Below are 25,894 nucleotides of genomic sequence, written 5' to 3' on the forward strand. Positions count from 1 at the left end.
TTTCTAAAAAAAATTTATCAAAAATATACAATCTGTTGAAATTTTAACTGTTATAAACCAGTATAAACAACCTTTTTAAGGGATATGAGGTGTAACAAACTTTGTTTTTATAACCGTTAATTATCGTAAATATTAAATTTTGTTTTTTAAACATTTGATTTTTTGAAAAATAAATCAAAGACTCTCAAATTTAAATTAATGCAATTAAAAAAAAAAAAAAAAAGACAATTTGGGTTAGTTACTACTCTAAAAAATAAAATATTTCTTGAGATATAACTAAATAAAGTTTTAAAAAATGGTAATTCTTAATACTTTTTAAGTTTATTCTTTAATACATTTTTTTTAACTAATAAATCTATAGATATTAAGTAGACCGACATTTGCATTTTTGTTATTTTCAAATACATATATATTGTGACAAACTGTCCGATTTGAAGTTTAATGTGAAAGCAATCAAAAAAATAAATAAATGTCTTTAAGTTAGTTACAATCTCAACAAAATGTTTAAACATAATTTACGTTCAGTTTTACTATTGTTTCATATAGTTTCAAAAATCAGCTAGTCTTACTGAAACTGGTTATTTTAAAACAAAACAGTTTGCTCACTGATTTATCTGGTAAGCTCTTTAATAAACAAGTTGAGCACCGTTAAAAAGTGCTACTTTAAATAGTAGTCTTTGTTATATTAATAACTACAATATGTTAGAACTGCATTAAAAGTTTTTAAACAAAAAACTAAATATAAATAAGTGTTTCAATTTAATTTTAAAGTAAACCTTGTAACTAATTTTGCTGATTATTGATAAAACAGTATCTTATGCAATTTTCATGTAAAAAAGCAGTTTTTTATGTAAAACTTGGTTTAGAATTTTTTATATTTAAGTTTTGTAGTGACGTAACGCTTCAGTAACAATAAAATGTTCTTAGTTTAAAAAATAAAATGAAAGTAATTTCCTACTTAACATAAAAATTTTAAATATCTTAATTTTAAACTGGTATAAACCGGTATAAATTTTGTTTTAAAACTAAAATATAAGAGTTTTAGTAATCAAGTATAGTCTATATATTTGTAAAAATAAGTTGTAAACTTGTTCAGAAAATATCTAAATGCATTTAAAATTTATTCAACTTTTATTTAAGCATTAACTTTCGATAAAATACTTCGTTCGTTACTAGAACAAGTTTTGATATTGCACTTCATACCTTATTATTTTAATTATAAAATTTATAAAATTAAGGATGAAAAACATAAGGATGTCTATAAATAGTTAATAACTTAGATCTCGGTAGTCTTTTGATTGTAGTCATTTTAATAAATATTAATTATCAGCAAACTAACGTCCAAAATTTACTTCCTACAAAAAAACAATAGTTTCAAATATTGATCTTGTTTTAACATATTTAAAATTTATATACTAATTAACAATAACAAAAAATTATTTGTTATTGATAATTAGTATATATATTTATAACACGTAAGTTAAGCAAAACTGTATGTTTGCAATACTTTTTGTTGCTTATATTTTCTAAAAAACTTTTTGTTTTACAAAGTTGTAGAGAAATTTGTAGCTATAAAAAAACTAAACTATGCTTATTATTTCAACTAATTCTATTGTAATATTTTACACATAATATTTTTTTAAATTTTAAGCATGTAAACTTGTATGATTTTGAAATTTAAATTTATGTTTAAGTCATCCAGAAAAGCAACAAAGCTTTAAAAAATAAGCTTCAAATAAGGTGAATTGTAAAATTACTGATTACTGTTTAGTAAAATTAAACATAAATATTGATAAAAGTTTTAAAATTTAGCATAAAAAACTATAAAAAAAGTTATTAATACACAATAATACAAAAACAACTTTATATTATTTGTGTTTTAAAACTTTCTCTAACATTAAATATTTCTGTCATATATTTTTTTAATAAGTCATCTACTATGACAAAATCTTAAAACTAAACAAACAAAAACCATTTAATATAACTAATTATGAAAACAGTTTATAAAACTAAATTTATATACAAAAGTCTTTTTTTATGCTATTATTATTTGTATAAAAGCTACAAACTTTTTAAAAACCAAAAAAAAAAACTGAAATTTGTTTAAATATTAACCTAAAAAAATAAATTGATTTTAAAATCTAGAAATTAGCCTAAAAACAATAACAATGGTCACGTTATAAAACTTAAGTCTTTCTTTAAAATCGCGACAATAACTATTGAAAAAATATTACTATTTTATAACATGATTTATACTGGTATACCAGTTAAAATTTTGAATCGATATCAGTATCTACTTATATATAAAGATTGCTTTATTTTAAGTTTAGTTTCTGAAACAAATTTACCTTTAACTATTAGTTACGTCAATGCAACCTTAGATGCATTAGATTTGGAAACTTTTTTTGCTTTTTTTTTAATACTAGTTTAACACAAATTTTTTTTGCTTCATCTATAAAAATGAGTCTTTAATGCAAATGATAATATTATGCAATGTTTCAATTTAATTGCTTATAAAAAGCGAAATTAAATTCTTTACAAAATAACTAGTTTATTTTTTTAAATGTATAGTAAACTAATATATAAAAACGAGTTTTGTTTTGACTTGTTATAAATTACCTGATTTTTTCTAACGAAACGAAATTTATTTACAAAACTAAATACAAAAATCCTTTATATATTGTGAATAAACAATAATTCCAGTTTTAGGTTAAACTAGTAAGTCACTTTTTAAAAACTGGTTGTCTCGTTAAAGTAAAATTTATTTATCTTTTAGTTTAATAAATGAGTAAATCTAACGAAAAGAAAAGTAACTCAAGCAACAATTACATGCAAAGTAAACAATTTAACAAAGTAGTTTTGTCAATTTTATTCTGGCTTCTCAAAACTCCAAAATGAAAATATTTTAAATTACCAACTTTTATGTACAGAAATAAATACAATTTTTATTGTGAAAATTTGCTTAAAACTTTGATTATTAAAGTTTGTAGTGACGTAATAATTCTTAGAAGTTGAAACGTTTCTACTAAAAAAACATTTTTATTTAATTTTTGCAACAAACAATAATATCATTTTTGTTTTTATTGTAAACTGATATTAATAGATACATTGTACATAATTATATATTGTGAAAAATCCTAATTATTTTACTACTAATGCTTATTAAATCACTTAACATTGTTCTAACTTATACATATTTATACTATCATCTTAATATAATTAATTTCTAATTAAATAGAAAATAAAGTTTTGTTGAGTTATAGGTTGTTGCTTTAGTTTTAATAGTTTACAAACTTTAGTCTAAGAAACTTAAATGTGTCAAAAGTTAAAAGTATTTTTATTTAGGGTCTCAGCATTTTTTATTTGTAAAAAGTAAGTAATAAGTACAAATAAAAACAGTAATAAATAAAAATTATTATTTTTTTATATTATTATTTTGTTAGTCATAGTTTAATAACATGTAATTTGTTTGCAGGCCATGTTATGTTTGATGACTTTAATAAAAAAAAAGTAAAACGTTAAAAAAAATAAATATTACTGAAACTTCTAAAATTAACTTTTTTAAACTGAACTAACATAAATATTTACCAATTTTACAAATTTTATTTGTAAACTTGTATTGTAAATATTAATTCTCACTAAGTTATTTTAATTTAGATACTTTAGGCTCATTTTGTCAACCAAATACTTTGCTGTTTTAACATTAACTTTTAATGTTAAAACATTAAACATTTAATGTTTTAACACTAGCCATGAAATTAAAATTATTTTTTATATGTTAACTTTTTTTATTATAAATCTTGTAAAAATCATTTTAGTATTGTAAAGCGAATATAACGAAGTTTTTAAATGCATTTTTCTTATAAAGACTTATGTTAAGAAAAATATCTAAATTACTTCTTCAAAATAATAGTTTACAATTACAATAAAAATGTTTGAAAATTTTTTTTTACTGTAGGTTAGACTTTGTTTTTAGAGTCGTGATTCTAACTTTATTTTGCTGTTTATTAGTTAAACAGTCAACTCATGCAAGTTTTATCTGCTGATTCATTTAGTGTTTTAACAAAAACTTGAGAAAAAAAAACATTTTAAGTTTTTGTTGACGTAACTAAAATTTTAAAGTAAAACTGAACAATTTTATAAAAAAATTGAAGCAGTATTTTTATGAGACTTTATAATTTTTTTATAAAATATTTTATTATGAACTTGTATAAACCGGATTATATTTCAATATATAACAGTATAAGTAGTATAGTTGTTAAATATTATGTGCTCATGTTATATAATCGGAATAACTAAAATATTAGTAACATCATTTAGTATATCATAATGCAATTAACCGTGTCCGAAGACTTATTTATCTTATTAGCTTTAGAACATTCTAAAACAATGAACATCAATTAAAAGTAAAGTATAACTTGAAAAGTTTAAACTAGCATTATAGATACTTAAATATAAACCAACTCTAGTTATTAAAAAAAATGTTTAAAAGTGTCTTGGTATATTAGGCAACTGTCATATTTTGACAGGTACTAGCTATAATCAATGTTTTTGTAAGAAAATTTAAAAATAATCTCATTGTTATAAAACTTAGATACAGTAAAGCAGTTTATGATACTGCTATAAAAGTTGAATTAATTTTAAAACAGTTAAAAATTGGTTTAAAATTTAATTTTGTATACTTTCCGTTTCATAAACATGTTGTCAACAAACCAAAGGTACACATATTAACCAGGAATTTTTTTAATTTGTTAGGTGACTTTTCTTTAAGAGGCCTAAACTAGTGTTTAATTGTAATATTTTTAATTAGTGAAAACGTAATGCAAGTTGTGTTTGAGATGTATGTACAATTTCAGTTCTTTGTTTACACTTAGACACTGTTAATGAACTACATTTAGTACATATTGTTTACTGTTTATTAACTGTTATTTAATGTCTTAATCTTTTAAGCTATTGAATGTCAATGTTAATTGTATGTTAGTAATGTATAAATCTTGAAACCATTATATTGTGCCTTAATTAAATTAAGTCTTTATTAAACATATTAGTAATTTTTTATTAAAACTCAAACAAGTACTGAAATAGACTTATTGCATAAACAGGCATAAAGAATATAGCTCTTAGTTTATTATGATTGTAGTGATTTGATATTTCTAATCTTTATAAAGTGTAATAGACTAAACATTAAAGGCAAATAAATGTACAAGAATATGTCTAAGAATATACACCTAAGTATAATACTTATTCATTAAAATTATTAATTGGTAAACTTCAACTTATTTAAGATACATTTTATTAATAAAACTATAGAATTAAAAAAAAAGGCAAGTCTTTTCGCAAAAAAAGACTCCAGACTCGCAGAAACGTACCTAGATACGTACCTCCATGATACTAAGTATAGTCAGGATAGTTATGTATGGTTTTTTGATATAATATATATTTTATACAATTCAAAACACTAATCCTATTTAATAATTGTTACCAACTAATCGTATTACAAATTTAATATTTAACAAGTTTGTTTTCTTTGAAACTCCATAAAACTTAAAACTTTTAGGATCCGGATCCTGCCAGATCTTAATTAAAAAAAGTATGTCCGGATCTGGCTGCATCCGTCTGGTTTTAATATTTTTGCAAACTAATTGTGCAAAGATAACAAATAGTTTACTAAAATATTTAACTAAGTTTTAACTTTTAAAAGCTATACTTCTAAAGTCTGTAGTGACATAACGATTATTAAGAAGTTAAATTATATCAATAAAATAAAAACAAATGACAAGTTTTTTTTGATCTACATGCATTAATTATATTTTTTTTATTTTAAACTTTTGAAAAACCAGTATAATTTTATTCAACAACTGGTACCGCTTTATTAGTTACTTGTATTATGTCTATAGAAAGTAGTATGCATTATTTTTACTTTTTACTTAAGACAGAAATAAATTTATATTAACTATACAATTTGTTCATACTACTGTAAATACTTTATAAGCAAAAAATGCTGCATTAATACTGAAAATATCTAATTTTCACTTAAAAAAAAAAATCTTTTTCTAGAGTAAATGACCGGAACTGCTAAGAAAAAAAAAAATAGAGCTGAAAAGTTTATGATTAAAAACAATAAATAGTTATAACTTAATAAAAATTAAGACGTCACTGTTATTTACTTACAATTAAATTGATAAAATTTTAGTAAGTTTTTGTGGAAATATATTAAGTTTTTGTCTGGTAAACAAACCTTTTTAATTCAGTTCAAAGTTTATTTGTTACCAGACAAAAAAAAAGTTCCTTTGTTATGTATTAGTTTTACTTAAATCATCTATAAAACATGTGAGTGTTTTGACCGAGAGGTTAATTTTTTGTTTTTTTTAGCAAGTATAAATAAATTTTCCAGAAACTGTTGTTTGCTTTAAACATTTTTTTTTGCAGAACAAAAAAGAAAATTGTGTTAATTGGTATAGTTTTCTTTAAATATTAAAAGTTTTTTGAATATTAGATATATTAAGCTTGCAGTGACGTAACTAACATTAAAATAGTTAAGTTTCCTTTTAAACAAAATCAAGCTACTTTGTTTTAAATACTTTATTTTTTAGGCTTATTCTGCCAAAAAAAAAACGTTTATTACAATTACTTATATTGTTAAATAAAGAACCTTGAAAGAGTCTTCCGCAAACCACTGTAGTTTAAAAAGTTGTGCTCAAAAATAACAATTTATTGGTATCTTTCGCACAATATTGTGTTTTTAAACGTTTTAAAAAACAATTTTCAATTTAACCCTACTATTGGTATTTTTAAAAAAGAAAAATGTATGTTTCATAGATTTGTTTTAGACCAGTTTTTACAAAAAAGTATGTTTGATTTTTGTCTTTTATTTAATTATGCTGTAAGTTTTTACACAAGAAAATAAATAAAGTTCAACCATATTTTAAATGCAGCTTAAAAAATATTTTGAGTAAAACTTCTACATTGGTAATTAATTAACTTACTGTGAATTTATTCAAATTTCTTGCTAAAAAATTCGAACTCTTTTCTATAAAAATTCGCATAAAAACTTGTTACACCTAAAATTTGTAGTGACGTAAACATTAATAAAAAGTAGATTTTTCTTATAAAACAGAAATAAATTGACGGCTGTTTTAAATATTAATATCAGATATGTTTCGTTTTAATTTAAACTGGTGGAAGACCAGTACTGAATGTAAAATATAATTATGTTTCGAAGTGCGTTTATTAAATATGCCGTTAGAGGTTGAATAACTTACAATTTTGGTTTGTGTTACTGATATGCGTTTAAATATGTGATAAAATTATTTTTATACGTTTAATTATAACATAGAAATATAAATATATTATATTTATTTTATTTATTTGTTTATAAAACCTTTATAAACACTACAGATAATTAGCCGCTGCAAAGATTGTTATAAACTTCTGGTAGTATATATACTGGTTTACACCATTTTAAACTTAAATTAACCATCACAATATCAACATTAATTTTTTTATTTTAATTTTAGTAATTGAACTAGTATATATGCATGTATCTATAACATAAATGAAAACCTTTTATAGAATTAGAATTGACAATGTATTCTTTTTACCAGTTTAAAATAACAATATGGTATTATAAGTGATACCTAGCAATTTCCTATAATATATATATATATATATACTAGAATTAAGTTGTTTAACATAATAAATTAAATTTTTCACACTTAGCCCATCTTGAGGGCTTTATTATTAATAAGGTTAATTTAAAGATGCAAAACTCAAAGGACTCGAGTTTCGTGACTCTTCACTCATCAGCGTCAAAACAAGTTTAAAATAAAGCACAAAACAAAATCACCATTGAAAGTTAAAAATTTTTTGCATAAATAGATTATGACGAAATTTTGAAACCATCAAAAATCATGCAAAACAGCTTGTGCAAAAATTAATCTACCAATTGACAATAAAATAGCAAAAATTCAAATAACTTCAGTGAGTAACTATATATTAGGACAGATAATTGAAGGAGATAAAGATAAAATTAAGATGAAAATTGAAATTTAGTTTATTTTAAGATGAAATTAAAACATGTTAAACTTTAAAAGCGACTTTTTTATATGTCTACAAGACGATACAAACTAGCATTATTTGTTTAGGCATCTCTTGTCTTTCAGTGCATATACAACGGCTGATGCTTCTTTGAGACACAGCCTACATATTAGGCTATTGCCGTCGGCTATAGGCTGTGCTCTTTTTATAACTTCCCAGGATATTTCAAAGTCATTGCCGCTGCGCTTTAAGCCACAAACATAGTTCGAAAGTTCAGTGTCATTTTCATATATGCCGCCTTTAAAAGATTTTTTATGATTGGCATTACTGAACCTAAACTGAGTCGAGCACAAGCCGACATAGAACCTCGTCTCAACGCCAGAGTTAACTGTGGCCTTGTAGACGATGTTCTCTGAACGGCAATTACCCCCTTTCAAATTATATTTACAGCTACATAAAACATAAAACAAACTACTTTTTATACTTTTAATATACTTTTACATTTAGCTTGTCTAAAGTTTAGAACTGAAAAAACATATCATTTTTTTTCACTTGAATATTTTTTCAGTTTTATAGTTCTTAATAGAATTAAAACAAATACAATTACAGCATTCATTGCAAGGTATGAGCCAAAACCTTAAAGGAAACATATATCTATTAAGCATAAAAGTTTAGTTTAAGTTTTATACTTAGCTGTGATAACAGACAAAATTTAATGATATATTTATTGTAGGTGTATTTTAATAATGTTTAAAGGTTGTTTTACAATACTAACATACAACTAACAACTGCATATAACAACTAAAAAACTCAAAAAAAATAAAAATTACTAAACAGTACTGAATGTCTACTAAATATGTTTTATTAAAAGTATATAATTGTAAATAAACTAATGACACTATATTAAAAATTTTAAACATAACTTGTATATTGTTTTTTAACATTTTTATAACAATTCTTATATCTAGAGCCTAGTTTAAAGTTTTTATAAAAAATCCCCTAACAGCTTTACAAAAAATTTGTTTTTATGTATCTTTTCAGTTTGTTTACAGTATTTTTACAAAACCCAAAGTGTATAATACAAAAACGTAAAACAATTAAATGTATCATTTTAATAATTGTTTAAACAGTTAAATCAGCATTAAAATTAACTATATTAAACCTAAGAAGTAAAACAAAACTTTTATCATCCATACATACTTTAAGATTTAGAACTAGCATCATATACAGTTTCATTGTAAACTAAATATATAACAGTATCCTAGTAGACTTTATATTGTTTATTGCATGATAAAAGTGCGCTTAAAAAGTTTTGTCGGTGGAACTGTTGTACAAAAAAACATTTTGTATAACACTTATTTAAAACCAGTTTGTGCAAAATAACCACAGTTGATTTAGTTTTAAGTTATCAATAGTGGGCGCTTAATTTATCAGACTAGCACTTTACTTGTAAACATTGTTTATCGTTTTAATTTTTTTTTTTAAATTTTTTATTCTATATAAGCTAATAGCATAAACAAGTTTAAAACTCTATATCTTGTTTTACTTTAAAGACTTAATAATTCATTGCTTAACATAAAAGAAAATTATAGTGTAAACTAAAGCTTTTAGAAAATTCTTTGCGTTTTCACTTGACAAGAAAAAGCAAAATTTAGTTTTTTTTTATGTGTTGAAATTCTTTGTTTTTTAGTTTATTGTTTAAGTAAATTTAATGCATCAAAAAGGGACTTTTGCTTTCCTAATAAATTTAACATTACCTATAATTTAATTGGGTCGTTCAAAATGTTGGGTTACAGAATTTAGTTAAATATCTACTTGTGTGAAAAAACCGTAACTTATTTATTTGCAAAACATTTACAAAAGCGAACTACGTTTAAAAGAATAGCCTATAACGATAGTTAAATTTTATTTAATATAAATTTTCTTATTTACATTACTTTTTAAATATTTTAAGGCAATTAGCAATAAGAGCGCATACTGTTCTAAATTTAACTCTTTTTAGGTTTATTAATTTTTAACCGGTTTATACCAGCTCCAAATTGAGGTTTTAAAACTTAAAATTCAGTTATTTTTTAAAAGCATTCCTTTTATTTGTTTTTGGTTGATAAAACATTATTCTTATTAAAATTACCACTACGTCACTACAAACTTCAAAAGTATAAAATTTTTCATACATTTTTGTTGAAAAAAGTTGTTTACATAAATTGCGCTAAAATTTGCAAAAGATTAATTATCAGCGAAATCAGTTCGAAAGTTTTGTTCTAAAAATAAAACTTAAACTACAAAATAAATAATGAATTTTTTGTATAATATTACACTTGTAGTGTTCGATATCGAAGAACAAACTTAAAATGATTTTAATAACTTAAGTAAAAATTAAAGAAACATTGCTTTGAAATTACTTAAAAAGTTATTCGTTTAAAAAAAAGTATTTAATAATATAACTGATTTGGTTTAGTTCTTTGCTTAAGTCAGGAAAAAAAAAAACAGAAAGACCAAGTAATAATTGAATTGCTATAAACTCTAAATGTAAGAAAACTTCTTTTTCAAGATTCAATAATAATGTTCAAAATTTCACGCTAACATTTTTAATTACATCTTAGCGAAGCACGTTCTCTATGTTAATTTTTTTTTTCATTTGTTGCAGTATTTACTTTTATTATGGAGATCGGTGGAAGTGGAAAAAACTAAAAGAGTTTTAAGCATTGTCGAGCTTTTTACATTATAACTAATTATAACTTAATCTATATATAACAAAAACTATTAAAAAAAATACTTTTGTTATAACTAACAATATAACTTGAGTAAAAGTTATGTTCTTAATCAAATACATTTTTAAATAAGAATCCATGTATTTATATAAAAAATATGTTGGAATATTTCTAATTTAAGTGTGAAAATTAATTTTTAGTACTGATAAGCTCTCTGACTAAAATTTAGTTTGCCAAATAAACTTTTGAAATAATAATAATACATTTACTTTCGCTTTGTAAAATATATACCTCTAGCAATTTTTTACCCAATTAAACCTAATATTAAACCATATAATATCTAAACTTACACCATATATAAGTAACTTAAAAAATTAAACGATTTTTACATAGTTTTAATAAGAAAATAAAGTTACTTTATAAAAATATTTTTATATTATTTTTCTAATACAAAGCTTATTCTAGTTGCGTAGTAAATGCTATACTAGTTTATATCAGTTTAAACTTTAGCGATTCATTGATAGCGTTTTATTTGTTAAGATTAATTAATTTTATTTGTTCGTCAAAACTTACTTTATTTTAAGCGTTAAGTCAAAACAAACTTAACATGTAAGATTTTTTTTTAGTTTTCTTAATGTAGTGTTGTAAATTTTGTACGTTAGAATTGCTTGTATTGCAGTTATAGCATCAAAATTAGTTAGAAGTTATTATCTGTATTGGTAATACTATGAAATACTGATTTCTGTATTTTTTAAACATTTTTTATCAGTTATTTATAAGACTATAATAAACTCAATAAACTACAGCGTCGTTGTTTATTAGTAAAAAAATAAATTATTTATTAACAAGAAAATTTATTAGTAAGTATACTTAGAAAACTTAACACTTTTTATAATATTTATACTAGCACTTCACCAGTTTAAATCAAAGAGCTTAAAGAGTTGTTATTTAGAATTAAAACACCTTTAATTTATTTCTATTTTATCAAAAGTTTATACTTTTTTCAAACTGTTACGTCACTGAAATTTTAAGCTTTAACAAGTTTTTGTGCGAATTCTTGTACAAATAAGATATATTTTTTTTGTAAAAAATTCGCAAAATTTAAAGCCATAAAAGTATCCACATTACACTTTTAAGTTTCAAAACTGCTTCTACTCAAAAATAATCTCTAAACTACTTTTGAAATAATTATTTTCAAATATATATAGAAAAATACTTTAAACTGCATTGGGAACGCTTTTTATTTTAGTTTTGAATTACTAATTGCGCCAAAATATTGGCTTTTTACATACAAAATTTAAAGAGAAATCAAACTTTTTTTGCTAATACGATCGCGGGCCAACTGTGGGAAAACAATATTTACTTAAACTTGGGGTCTTTGCAGTCTTTTAAATAGATAGATTATCTAAGACTAAATTTAGTTCTGGTTCAGTATATGAAAACATTTTGTTAAATAATGAGAATTTAGTAAGTTAATGAAACAAACCATTAATTAATTACAAACTTAAAGTATTTCGTTTGATACATAATATTGTGTTGTCTAATTTATGTATTTCAACTACATAAGATTCGTTTAAAAAATGTTTTATGTTTGACTAAATAATTTATTATTAAAGTTTATATACACTATGGATTTTTAAATTAAATATCTAACCAATAAAATAAAAGAATACTCTAAATGATATAAACCATTACATTGACTATACGGTTGTATATTTGTAAAACACATTTTGTTAGCTTAATTAAACGTATTTTGCACATTTTATTTTTAAAGATTTAAAATGTTTAAAACATACAATAATTTACATAAACTATAAATCTTGTTATTACTATTTTGACTATACTAAAACTAAAAAAAAATTACATTGATACCGTTAACAATTAATTTTCACCTTAAAACTTACGAAAATCTTTCTTTAAAGTAAAGGACCGGATAGGTAAAAGAAAGTTAATCGAAAAATATTATGTTTAAAAAGAACAACATAATTAAAAAATAATAAAAATCAAGATGGCACCAATATTTAATAACAATTATATTGAGCTCATCTTTGTAAGTATTTTTGTAGATAAATTAAGTTTCTTCCATTAAAAAAATTTTTTAACCCGATGCAAAGTTTATTTGTTACCAGGCGAAACAATAGTTGTTTTTAAGTCTTAATTTTATTTTAACTATCTTTAAGAAAATGTTAGTATATTAAGGCAGAGATTAAATGTTTATTTTTAAAAAGAAAATAATAAACAAAACATTTCTAAAAGTTTTCGTATTGATAATTGTATAATAAAAAGATTTGCTGTCTTCAATAGGTATATAAAACTTTCAAAAAGTAAAAAGTTATCTCAAATTTTAATTGGTCTATGGTTTGCAATTACATATTTAATAATAAAAATTCAAGTTTTCTTATAAACTAAATGTTAAATAAGTAATCTTGCAAACAAATAATCTTTATTGTTCAGGTTAAATTTTAACTAGTATATTTTTTTAAGTAAAACTAGAACAACATTTTTAAACTGTTTAATTTGTAGCAGTTATAAAACAAGCTTTATGTTTATACTAATAAAGTTTTTGGTATAGGTTCATACTGTTTTAGAGCTTTATGATTGTTTGAAATTTCTGATAAAGTGTATTACGTCAGATCAATAAAATTAAAGTATAAATCATAAAATCTTGAGCAATTTTATAAACTTCATTTTAAATAGTTTATTTTTGACAGAAACATTATTATTTTTTAGCAAGTGATATGTTTGAACTTTAGCTGTGACACTAAGAAATACTTTTATGTAAAAACTTATTATATTACAACGTTTACATTAGAATTGTATAAGATTATTTTTATTTGTTTTGTCTAAATGTTGTTATTGTAATAGATATTTAAAAACATGTATGACATAAGCTTAATTAAATTTGTGATAGATATATACTAAAATCAAATGTTTAGAATTACACAGTTTTACAAGTTTAAACGTGTTAAGGACATTCTTAGTAAATTATTATAACTTAAATCAATAAAAATAACATGTCTTTTTCGTATGTTATATTTAATACAAAGTTCTGTGCAATTTTAATAAATAATAAGTAACATAAAATATTCATACATTTTAAATATATTTCTAAATATGGTTATATAAAGAGAGTACAATACATTAAAACTTTTATACAGTCTGTCTATTTACTTATTTATCTTATTACACTTAAAAACTATTTCTATCAATAAAATGTGCACGAACTTAGTAAAATAGTGTTAAATATATAATTTCTACTTACAACGTATTTTGACAAAAGTTTTAATTTTTTTGAAAAAGATTTTGTTTTTTAAGCTTGTTAATTTTTACAGAAACTAAAACTTTTATGGTTATGATAATTAAAATCAATATATTAAACGATAGAATCATATTTTTTGTTACATTGAACAAAACATTAAGTTTATAGTTAACTTTATGCCAGTTTAAGTAAATCAGCTATAGTTTAATAGTTAAAGTTATGGCTGTTAAATGTTATCTTTTTTCTTAGCTTATTATAATTTTGATTAAACATGGGCGTGTGACTCTATAATATACTAGTCTTTTCGTGCACTTAGGTCTTTGACAACTTTTGTTTTGAGCATACTCGTTGTTCATATTTCTTCGATAAATTTACTTATTACAAATAAAAATGTATAAATTATTTCGTTGCATAAGTCTAAAATTTATGAAAATTTAAAGTAAACAATTATTATAAAAGCAACAAGTTTTTAGTTATAAATTATAACGTGACTAAAATCTTTATCACTTAATAAAACTAGCATTTTTTTTAAAGTTTTTTTTAATGCAAATTTGTTGCACAATGATCATAAAAAGTTTAAAAAACCTCTTGTTTGAAAATACATACTTCCAAATATTTAGTGCAAAATGATTATAACGAAGTTAATTTGTTTTGATAAAAAAAGATTAGTTTTGAGAAGAAGTTAGTTTTAAAAAACATGCATTGAGTAGATCTTCTTTATTTAAAACTGGTGAAATTCCATTATAATTTTTTTCTACAATTAATACAATACTAAAGTACCTTATTTATGCCTGTTAAATAAAGTTTGAGTAACTTGTACTTTTTAATTTAGAATTTAAGTTAATTTTTATTAACTATACAACTTGTTCATACTATTATGGATATAGTCGAAGAGAAAATTTTGTATTGATACTAATAGTAATTAATTTACTCTTAGAAAGATCTTTTTTAAAGTAAAGGATTCGGACCTGTTATGAAAAGTTTTTTTCGAGCCATGCTTAAAAAGTAATCCTAAATAAGAAAAATTAATTATAACTTAATAAAAATCACGATGGCACCATTGTCTACGAACAATTAAGAATAGATTAAAAACTTTTTTTTAAATTTCTATAGAAGTGTATTACGTTTCTGGCTGTTAAATAAATATTTCTAATCAGTCGCAAAGTTAATTTAGTAAGTACAAGTAGGTGTTAGTTTTAATTTAATTATTTGAATTTTAGTATTTTGAGCGAGAAGTTATTATTTATTAGCAAGTAATAACAAAATTACTTGTAAAATCACTTGTTCACTTTAAACATTTATTTTTGCGTTATACTAATTGGTATACAATCCTTAAAGAATTTTTTTTTCAAACGTATCAAGCTAGCAATGACGTAACTAATGTTAAAGAAACTGAATGTTTTTTTAAATTTTGGACAAAATAAAGTATATTCGAAAACTTATTGTCAGCGGAATATGGAGGAATTTTAACTGGCATAAACTAGTATGAATTATATATCAAAACTAGAAGAATTATTTTTTCAGGTTTTTTTAACTGTCGCTAACTAACTAAAGCTAATTAAAAAAATAAACTTGATAGAAAAGCTGTTGACTGGTTTCTTTGAAATACAAATAAACTTTACTATAACCTTTTTTTAAATATAACTTTGAACTTCATTCTACTTCTTTTTTTTTACTGTTATTGTTACGTTTATATGAACTAAATAATTGTTTTGATGATTGTAAATTATATAAGCCGTTATCTTAAGTATGCACTTTTTATGTAAAAGTGATTTTTTTTTAACGTTTTATTAATCGAAATTTACCGAAATGTAATCTAAGTATAGGTTTGAAGTTACTAAAGAAACTAAACAAAACTAAACAGCATTTTTAATCGACTAATGATATGTGAAACCTTTACATGATTATCGAATTTTAATAAATTAAGCTCGTCTTAATTGTAAGTTTTGTTAAAACCGAATACCTTTTATTATTTTAACTTGATGTGGTTATAAATAACTTCTTGAATTCTGCTCATTAGTGAATAACCTTTATACAATTTTTTAAAACTTTCATGATCTAAAAATAATTATATTTTACTTTCAACAATAATAAATAACATATTCTTATACTTATCGAATGTTTAAACTAAATAGATTTTTTTGATCTCAGTAAGTTTTTGTTCGATTGTTTTTGAGGATAACAGTTAGAAATTTATCTACTTAATAGGTTTTATAATACTTCAACTACTCAGTTTAAAGTTTATTAAATAAGATTAGTCAAAATAACAAGCTATAGTTGTTAACATAAGACAACGAAAGATTACTTACTTATTCAAAACAATAAACTCTTTTTTAAAATAAAAAAATAAATTATTTAAGCATAAAGTTTTGACTATAATTTCGTTATGATCTTTATGAAATATTAAAATAAGTTAAAGTTTTAGGACAAAAATAAGATAATATTTAATTAATTATTTTATTATTAAGTTTATATTTTACTTACTCCATAAATTATCAAAATTTTCTTTACATGTAAACATTTTAAAGTAATAAGTTATATATTAACTATAAGTCTATTAATAATTTAAGTTTATTTTAATTATACATAATTTATCTATTTATACATTAATTAAACATCAGTAGTTTAGAAATAATAAAGCAAATGTAACCGTAGATTTCATAGTTTACTAAAAATAATAAACCGTTAAAAATGAACAAAATCTAATAAACTTTATTTAACTTAACCAGCTAAAATCTTTACATAATAGTAATATTAAATCTTAAAAAGTTTTTAAAAAATTCAAGCATTTACGCTTATTTTTCCTAATTTAATATAAATTTACAAAAAATAGATAAATAAAAGTCTTTTTTTTAGTAGCTTTTATTATTAACATTTAGAAAACATAACACTATTATGTCTTATTCAAGTTAGTGATGATGCAACCATGGAAATGTAAAGTTTTTACTTCGATACAATACGATACAACAACAGTACATATAAAAGTTTTTTTTTAAGTAGCTTCTTCATTTTTTTTCTATAATTCAATTTTTGAAATTGTTTTGCTGACTGTTGGTCCGATAATAAATTAATTTAAATTTTATGGCAAAACTTGTAATTTTATGCAATAAATGCTAGAAATTCTAACTTTATTAAGTTTGTTGTGACGTAAGGGTTATTAAAAAAATGAATTTATTTACTAAAAAAAGAAAATAAATGCAATTATATAATTTGTATCATAAAACTATCACAGTATTTACAGTTTGAACTGGAAAAAACTAGTATAAATAATACCCAACTAATTTAACATTTAGTTATTTACATTTAAGTGCATGTCTCTGTCGTTTGAGTAACTTGTAGTTTTAAGGTCATGTTATCTATTTCTATATACTTATGCATAGAAAATATGTGACAACGGTAAGTATGCTACTTTTACAATTTCGAGGAAAATAACTTTTCTGTGATGACAAATAATCTTTAGTTCAACTAGCATATTGTTAGTCTTAAAAAAATAAAAGGACTTATAAACCAGAAAAAAAAAATTCTTACGAGCTAATACACATGATTTTTATCATCTAAATATTTGAATATTTATTAACAAAGCAGTCAAAATAACGTATTTAAAAAAAGAAAACTAAGCAAAATATAATTGGGTTTTCAGTTTGAAAATCTAAATAAAACCTTGTTTTATAAAACGATAACTATAATAAAACAAATGTTTAAGCACTGCTTTGGTTTATTACCGGTTTCGGTGAGCCTTAGCCGACCTTTTCAAATAATTTCAAAACAGTAAATAACATTTAGACATTGGCAGTAATGTGAATCTGAACTCATTGATGCGTAAAAAATAAATAAACATTAACTATTCAAATTTTAATGAAAAATGCATAATTAGGTGAACTAAATATTGGTATTAATTAATAAATAAAAATAAAAGAAATTAAAAAACTAAATGCAGTAATATAAACGAAAACACAACAAATTCTTAACAAAATTCTGAAAAAACTAACGGATGATTAAAATGCTAAAAATATTTAAATTATTAGGTTTTAGACTCATTCCAATAGAATAATAAAAATTTGTTTCTGTGCCTGCAAGAGCTCATTACTTCTGATCTTTTATTAATACAGTTCTTATCTGCTTGTAGGATCTTTAATGCTTCTTTCAAGCACAACCTGCACGTCTCGATTCTCGGTCTTGATTCATATTCTTTTTCCAGTATTGTCCAAGTCAATTCATAATTCTTATTTTCGTTCTTCAATGTGTGGATGTATTTTGATAGCTCAGTTGCTTGTTTGTATTGAATATAGTTTCTATCTTCTGGGTTGCTATTTATTGTCGTTCTGTGGGTTGCCACTCTTTTTTTAAATTGGTTGGCGCTTAGACCAATATATGATTTAGTTGCATTGTCAGTTTTTACTGTGGCCTGGTGTTAAAACGATAACTAAAAAAATACATATAAGTTTAAAATTAACTTATAAAAGGAGATTAAAAATATTAATAGTAAACATTGGAATAAATGAAGAAAAATATATTCATAACATTAAAATGATTTAAACAGTTATTTCAGCCTACTATCTAAATACTTAATTTTCTATTGAAGCATAAACAATGTAAAGTTCTTGTTCAATTAAATATTAACTAGTTATATTGTTTATTCACAATATTTAAAGTTTTTTCCAAGTTTTTTTTACGGATAATACTGATTTCTAATTTTTTATCAGCCCAAAAATATTATCTTACGTTAATCAAAATTAAATTAAGACCATTTGACGTAACTAATATAAAAATTTAAATTTTATTATTAACTAAATTTATAATAAAGTTATTTTAACAATATAACAGTATCGATCTAATGAAGAAATTTTAACTGGTATAAACCAGTATAAGTTATAATGTAAATTTAGATTACACTTTTTTAAGGGTATGTATCGATTATAAAAACAAGCGATAAAAATTTAGCTATTTTTTCTATACAATAATTATAAAAATTTTGATATGATAAGTTTCTTAATTGTTAGAATAATTTGTTATTTAAATTTAACAAAAAAAGTATCTACATTTTTTAAGCTGTGGATTAGTTTAAGTTTACCTACAAAGCTAAATATTTTTTTTTATATTTATTGCAAAGTTTACAAATACTATATATAGAGTTATATAAAGTTTTTTTTTTGTTTTGTTAAACTTGAATCGAAAAATTTTATGTCGTATGTTATTTTGTACAAAATTTTAAGAGCTAAGTTGTTTTTCACATAGACTAGTATATGTTATAAATATTTAACGTATACATTGTTCTACAATTTCAAAAGTAATAGGAGTATTTTATGTAAAGTACTTCAGGCAAAATAAATAAAAATCACATGTTTTAGTTGTATGTTACAAGACATCAAAAAGTTCTCTATTTATGTTTTAAAACAGCTCATACTCTAAAGATTAAGTATAAAAAAATGCTAACATAAAGTCTTTAAATTACTAATTCTATCATTAGAATGATCATTAAATCATTAAGTTGTTTAATTTATAGTTTATACTGTTTTTATTTTATATTTTACTTACTCCATATTTAATTTAAATTTCAGTAACATGTAGTATAAAGTAAAATACGTAAAATATTAATGTAGAGTTTATTATAGATTTCAATGTCTTTGATTTAGGATGTTATGAGTAAAATACGATGAAATGAACATTTAAATTATGGTTTAGTCTTTTTTAATAAGCATTCGATTTAAATTTGCTGCATATAGTTTTTTTGATATCGTACACTGAAACCACTAAACTTTTCACTGAAATAAGTGTTCATATAAAGTTTAAAGTGACGTAACTGTTATTAAAAAGTAAACTATTTTTACATAACATGTATCTATCAAACTAATCTTAGTCTATACATAATAAAGACTCTAAAAAACATTGTAACTGGTCACACTAGAGTTAATTTAACTTTAAACTAGTATAAGTAGCTAATTAAAAAAATCGTTTTAAAAAATATATTTTAAAATTATACAATTTCTCAGAAATTGTTTGTGATGAAATTAATAATATACTGAACTTTCCAATTGAATAACAACCAAAGAATAATGGTAAAAGTATGTATTAGCAACTAAAAATACAAATTACTTTTTTAAATCAGAAGTTTAAATTAATTATTCATAATTTGGTTAACTTCTAGAGTTTTTTATAAGTATCTAAAATTAACAATACTGTGAGAACTTAAAAGGAGTTTAAGTTTTACTTGTAACTCACCTACATTTTAAGTAGTGCTGTAAACTTTTAATTGAAACACAAAATTTCCTTTTTTTTTTGAATATACTGCTTGTATCGGTAAGAAAGCAACACTGATTTATACTAACTGATTTAGGAAACTTAATCGAAATAAAGCAACACATTATTCTACAAGAAGTGAAATACAAATTAGGAAATTTACATGCTTTTTAATACAAATAAACTAAAAAACAATATTTTAAATTTTATTTTGTATTCATTGTACACATTCATATACTAACATATACTTCTAGAACCAATTTATATTATAGCAGCACGGATGTTTTTATATGTTTTTAATGTTAGTGTGATTTATACTTTGTACCCAGTTTTAGATCTATTTTCATACATATAAATGTTATAAAACTATTTATATATAATGTTGATAAAAAACAATTATTTAAAGACTTAAGGTAGACCAAAATAAACAACATAATAATTTTATCAAAAAAGACCTATTTTGAATCAATATTGATTAAACAGCAGATTTGTATTTTTTATATTAAAATTACAAAATTTATTTGTTTCTAAATTTACATAATTTATTTGGCTAAAACCTTTACTCACTATAAATAACTTGCCAACCCCGACCAACAAAAATAATTCGACTAAGTTAGGCGAATTCGTTTTTTTTTTTTCAGATTTACTTAAAAATTTTAAATTTAAGTATAAAATAATAGTATTAGGAAAAGATTTCAAAGTATTTTCAACGTTTCAATAAATAAAGTTTTACTTTACCTATGATATTTCTTACTTTTAAAGAAATTCTAAAACCAAACTAATCATTATAGAAAAACAGGTGTTTAATTATTGATGATACTAGAAAATAGGTAAAATTCATCAAAGTCTTTTTACTAGTCAACCTTTGTATGCTAAATATAAAAAAATATATAATTTATTTTTAGTGTACGGAAAAGTAAACCTTCATTAAACATTCATTGTAACATTTTAAAAGAAAGTTATGTAATTTTATTTACGTTTAAAAAATATTATGCTGACAATTTACATAAAATTCTATACAAATTAAGTTTATAGTGACGTAATGTTTATTTGAAAATGCATCTTTTCGAAGAAAAATGTATAATCATAACTTTTTAATTTAGTTCGCCTAAAATTATACAAATGTATTTTAAACTGGAATCAACCTAATCTTAACTACACAACTAAAAATGTTTTATATCAATTATCCTAACCATTACCCTCAGTCATAACTTTTCATTTTCGTTTTGCTTTATCATAAATTTATCGTTTAGTTTTTAATTATGTTCTTTATATATATTTTATTTTTACTCTCGTGCAAAATTAACCCTTGGTGCAATTTGTTTTCGTGAAATTTAGTCTCCTAGTGCAAACTAGTAACCTCGTGCAATTTAGTCTTACCATAATTAAAGAAAAAAGTCAAGTATAAATTTTGAATAAAGACTTGTTTTTATTTTAGTTTAATTGCTTAAAAGCTATTTTCCAGACTGTTACATATCTTTTTAGATTTATTTAATCACTGACGAGGTCTTTGACGGAAACTTAGTTTGTAAAATAAATTTTTGAAAGAATAAAATCATATTTTATATATTTAAAGTACACTAAATTTTATTTTTTCTACGGTTTTTGTATTTGAATAAGTAAATATTTTAAAAGTTAGCCTATTTTTTATAATTATATAAAAACTTATAGTTTTGCTCAATTTTTTTTCTTGTCTTTTTGTCACTAATAAACAATTATACTTAAGTAGTTTAAAATTTTTCGTTTGAAACTGTTTTTTATATGCTTTCTTGTAAATTTTGTTGAGCATTTTAGTAATTAAATTGAGTGACGATTAAAACAATAAAGCAAATAATTTTCTATTGATTTTTTAGAAAGTTTCATAACACTATACCTTCATAAATTTTTCTTAATCGTATTACTTTTAAACTTGTGCAACATTAAACTATTAATAATAATAAAGTTAGACTAAAGTAAAGTTTTTGATCTTATTTATTTAGAATATCAAAAAATGTATTGTTACTTAGATTTATTTGTATAACACTTAAATCATATAAAGTACATTGTAGTATACTTACATAAAACTTTATCTAAAAACTAGTTTAAACTTACTAGACATAATAGAACAAAAAGAAAACAATAGTTTTAGTTTATTTTAAAGTGAACCTTGTAAAAATTCTACTTATAATTTGTACAACAGCTTTTTGTGCTACTTACATGTTTATATATCAAAATGTTTTCAATAAAAAGTATCAAAATTTCGTAATCTTAAATAGGTAGTGACGTAACAATTATTAAAAAGTTTTTTTTTTAATTAAAAATTAAAACAAATTACAGTAATTTTTGCTTCAATGATTCTAATTTACTTGCTTAATCTTTAAAAAACAATAATTATTGATAATATTACAAATTTAGAACTTAAATATTTTAGTCCAAGACTTTTATTAGGAATTATTTAAAAATTTAGAACAAAGCTTGTTGTTTTAGTATTTTCAGTATTTTAGTATATTTTTTTTTAGTATTTCAAGACTTAAGAATTAAAAGTGCTTAACTGATATTTTTGTCTCTTTTTTAAGTTAGGAAGTGGTAGTCTTATATAAGTGCAGGCCAATATTTAACTAAAGGCCTTTGTAGTTTTAAACAGTATTTTTGTAATAATAAACCGTTAGAAAGGATAAAATCTACTAAAATTTTTCAGTTTCTCTACATACTAAGACTGAAAAATCTTAACTAGTAGTTAAACAACTACTTAGAAACTTATTAAAACTATAAAATTTAGTTGTTCCAGGCTGGTAACTTAAAACTAATTCTTTACTCGTTTCCTACTCAATACTAATTTAGTTTAAGTTATTTAAAGAAAAATAAAAGTCTCTAACTTTTATAAAAAAAAGTTTTTTAAAACATTTTACTGCTGTAAAGCAATTATAAAATTATATTTTATAGCAGAATTAGATAAAAACTCTTTGTTTTTAAGACTATGCTAAGGTATTACTTTTAAATGTAACTACACAACTATAATACAAATAAAACTAAACAAAAATTTCTATTGTAGCTGTAGTGTTGTTTTTAAAACACAGTTTTCAAACTTACCCTCTGATTATTAACAGTAAATTCATATATTTCATGTAAAAATATCACAAGTACAAATGTCAGTAAAAATTTTATAAAACTTTTTTAAGTTATCAATATATGAATTCTATTTTTTTCATTTAGTACTTCTTGGTTTGTGATACCTCAAAAGTTATGCAGATTATGTGAAAATTATAGTTATGCTATTTTAACAAAACTTAGTTGTGTTTTAATAATAGTAAATAATATTTTCTTTAATTGGAAAGTCAGCAGTCTTTGAACGTAACAGATTAGTTAAGAAAAAGTCATCAGTAATACACTTTTAATCATTATACTCAAAGATAAAATAATTCAATAAAAGTTTAAAATGTACCATTGGTTGTTTACAGTAATAACAGCATTTTTCTAAGTTATTGTATGAAAAAAATCAGTTTTTAATTATCAAAAAAACTTTCTAACCAAATGTAAGTTTAGTTTGTTACTAGGAAAAACAAAAATCCATTTAAAAATATTAATTTTTTTCATAGGTTATAAAAAGTATTGAATTAATCAAAACAGAGAAAAAATTTTGATGTTTAATTATCAATTAGAAATTAAATCATTATTTAAAGCATACAACAGTTTTGTTAAACATTAAGTTTTCTCAAAATTTAGTGCATCAGTTTGCAGTGACGTAACTTATATTAAAGCGTTTTACTTTCTTCTAAACCAAAGATAGGTAAAAGCAAACTAGACAATAAAATGTTTTACTTTTACGTTTAAATTTGTAACTGTATAGACCAGTAAAATTTATTTTATAAAAGAAGACTAATTCTTTTTTCATTTTAGTTGTAAAACCAAGTTTTATGAATTTGATAAAATTTTGATTATTTTGGTTTTTAAATTCTTTAGTCAATTTTTATTTGAAATAAATACTCAAACAAACATCAGCTTTGTTTTAGCTGGCGTAAGATTTAAAATTTAGCCATAAAAAGAAAAACTTTTATATGTTAATTTTTTATTTTACATGTTTACATTACTAGTTTTATAAAACAGTTTTCGTTTACTTAATTTAAAATGTTTATTATAGTAGAATTTTCAATAGCACAGCTTTTAACTTTAGTTATAACTTTCAAATTGGTTGGCTTATCGCAAATGTAATGTCTATCAACTTTATTTATAACGTAAACCTTAGATGTCAGCACAGCAGTCTTTTTTTGTCGGTTTAAAAAACAAAACGGTATTTTAGGTTTATATAGCTTTGAAGATAGTAAGTAAGAATAAACAGTTTAAAAAGTAAAAAAAAATAATGAATCAGATACTGAACAAGCCTAAAGCTTGAATCACTGTTTATTTGGATCAACAAACTGCAGCCTTCAAGTCCTAAATCTGCTGGCTGCGATGTTTTTTTCAGGTTAAAACATAACTTTTTTACTTTCATACATCTAAAGTTCATAGTGACATAACGACTGTTATAAAGTTAAATTAGTCTAAAATATTAAAATAAATTCAAGCAGTTTTAATAACAATTGCCACTGACTGAGTAGTTAAATCTTTAGTTGGTAAAAAACTACCATAAACTTAGTTATACAACTAAAATGTTAATTTAACAACTTTATTAATATATATATGACTATTTATTGCTGTCTAAATATTTTAAAGGCTAAGTTAACATTACTTATTACTTTTTTTTGTTTATTTCATTAAAATACCACAAAGTTTCTACTATACTATATTTTTTGCAGACAATTTCTTTTCTAAAACTTAAATTGATTGTTTTAACATAAATTATTTTCATTCCGTTGAAGAGTTATTAAACACGAGAGTTATTACATTAGTTTTAATGATTTAGTAAAATTAAAAAATTTGACATAAAACACATCAAAACTTATATTTTACATTGTTTTCAAAAAAGTTATTATAATAAGTTTTGGTTAAACTTTCAAACTTAGCTATTTAGTGAATAAATCTAGCACAATTAAATTTTATGTAGCAAAAAAAGACTCCCACATTTTTTTTTTTAACAAAGTACTTCACTCTAAATAATTTTACGGTTTTTTTATTTTTTAGGTTTCATAAATGTTTACTATTTTAATAAATTTTATTTTAATAAAACTTTATTTGTTAAAAAAGTTGAGTGATGTTATTAATTAAAAAGCAAACAATTTATTTAATTGATGGTTTTACATTTTCATTTTGAACTAGTAAAATCCAGTACAAATTTAAATAAAAAACTAGAATATACACTAGACTTACGCGAATAATACTTACCTATTTATAAAAAAATATTAAATATATGTTTAGTAAAACCTTCACGCATACATTAAACATTAACTCAACTTATATTCTATTGTTGTCAATGTTGGTATAATATATTTGTAAATTATTATATGGCGAAAAAGTTTTGTCAATGCATAGTTTGTTACTTTTATCAAAATTAAACAGCTTTAGTATTAAAAATTAAGCATGTCACTACATACTATTTATTTGAACTTAAGCGTCGCCACTCGTTTATACGTAAAAGGCTTAATTTTGTTTTTAATGCAAGTCTTCCAAGCTTTAAATAGTATACATAATTTTTTAATTATTAAACAAATATAAACTATATACTTCATCAACGTTT

This window comes from Thalia democratica, chromosome 2 (genome assembly GCF_965202585.1).
Source record: "Thalia democratica chromosome 2, ktThaDemo2.hap1.1, whole genome shotgun sequence".
Classification (NCBI taxonomy): Eukaryota; Metazoa; Chordata; class Thaliacea; order Salpida; family Salpidae; genus Thalia; species Thalia democratica.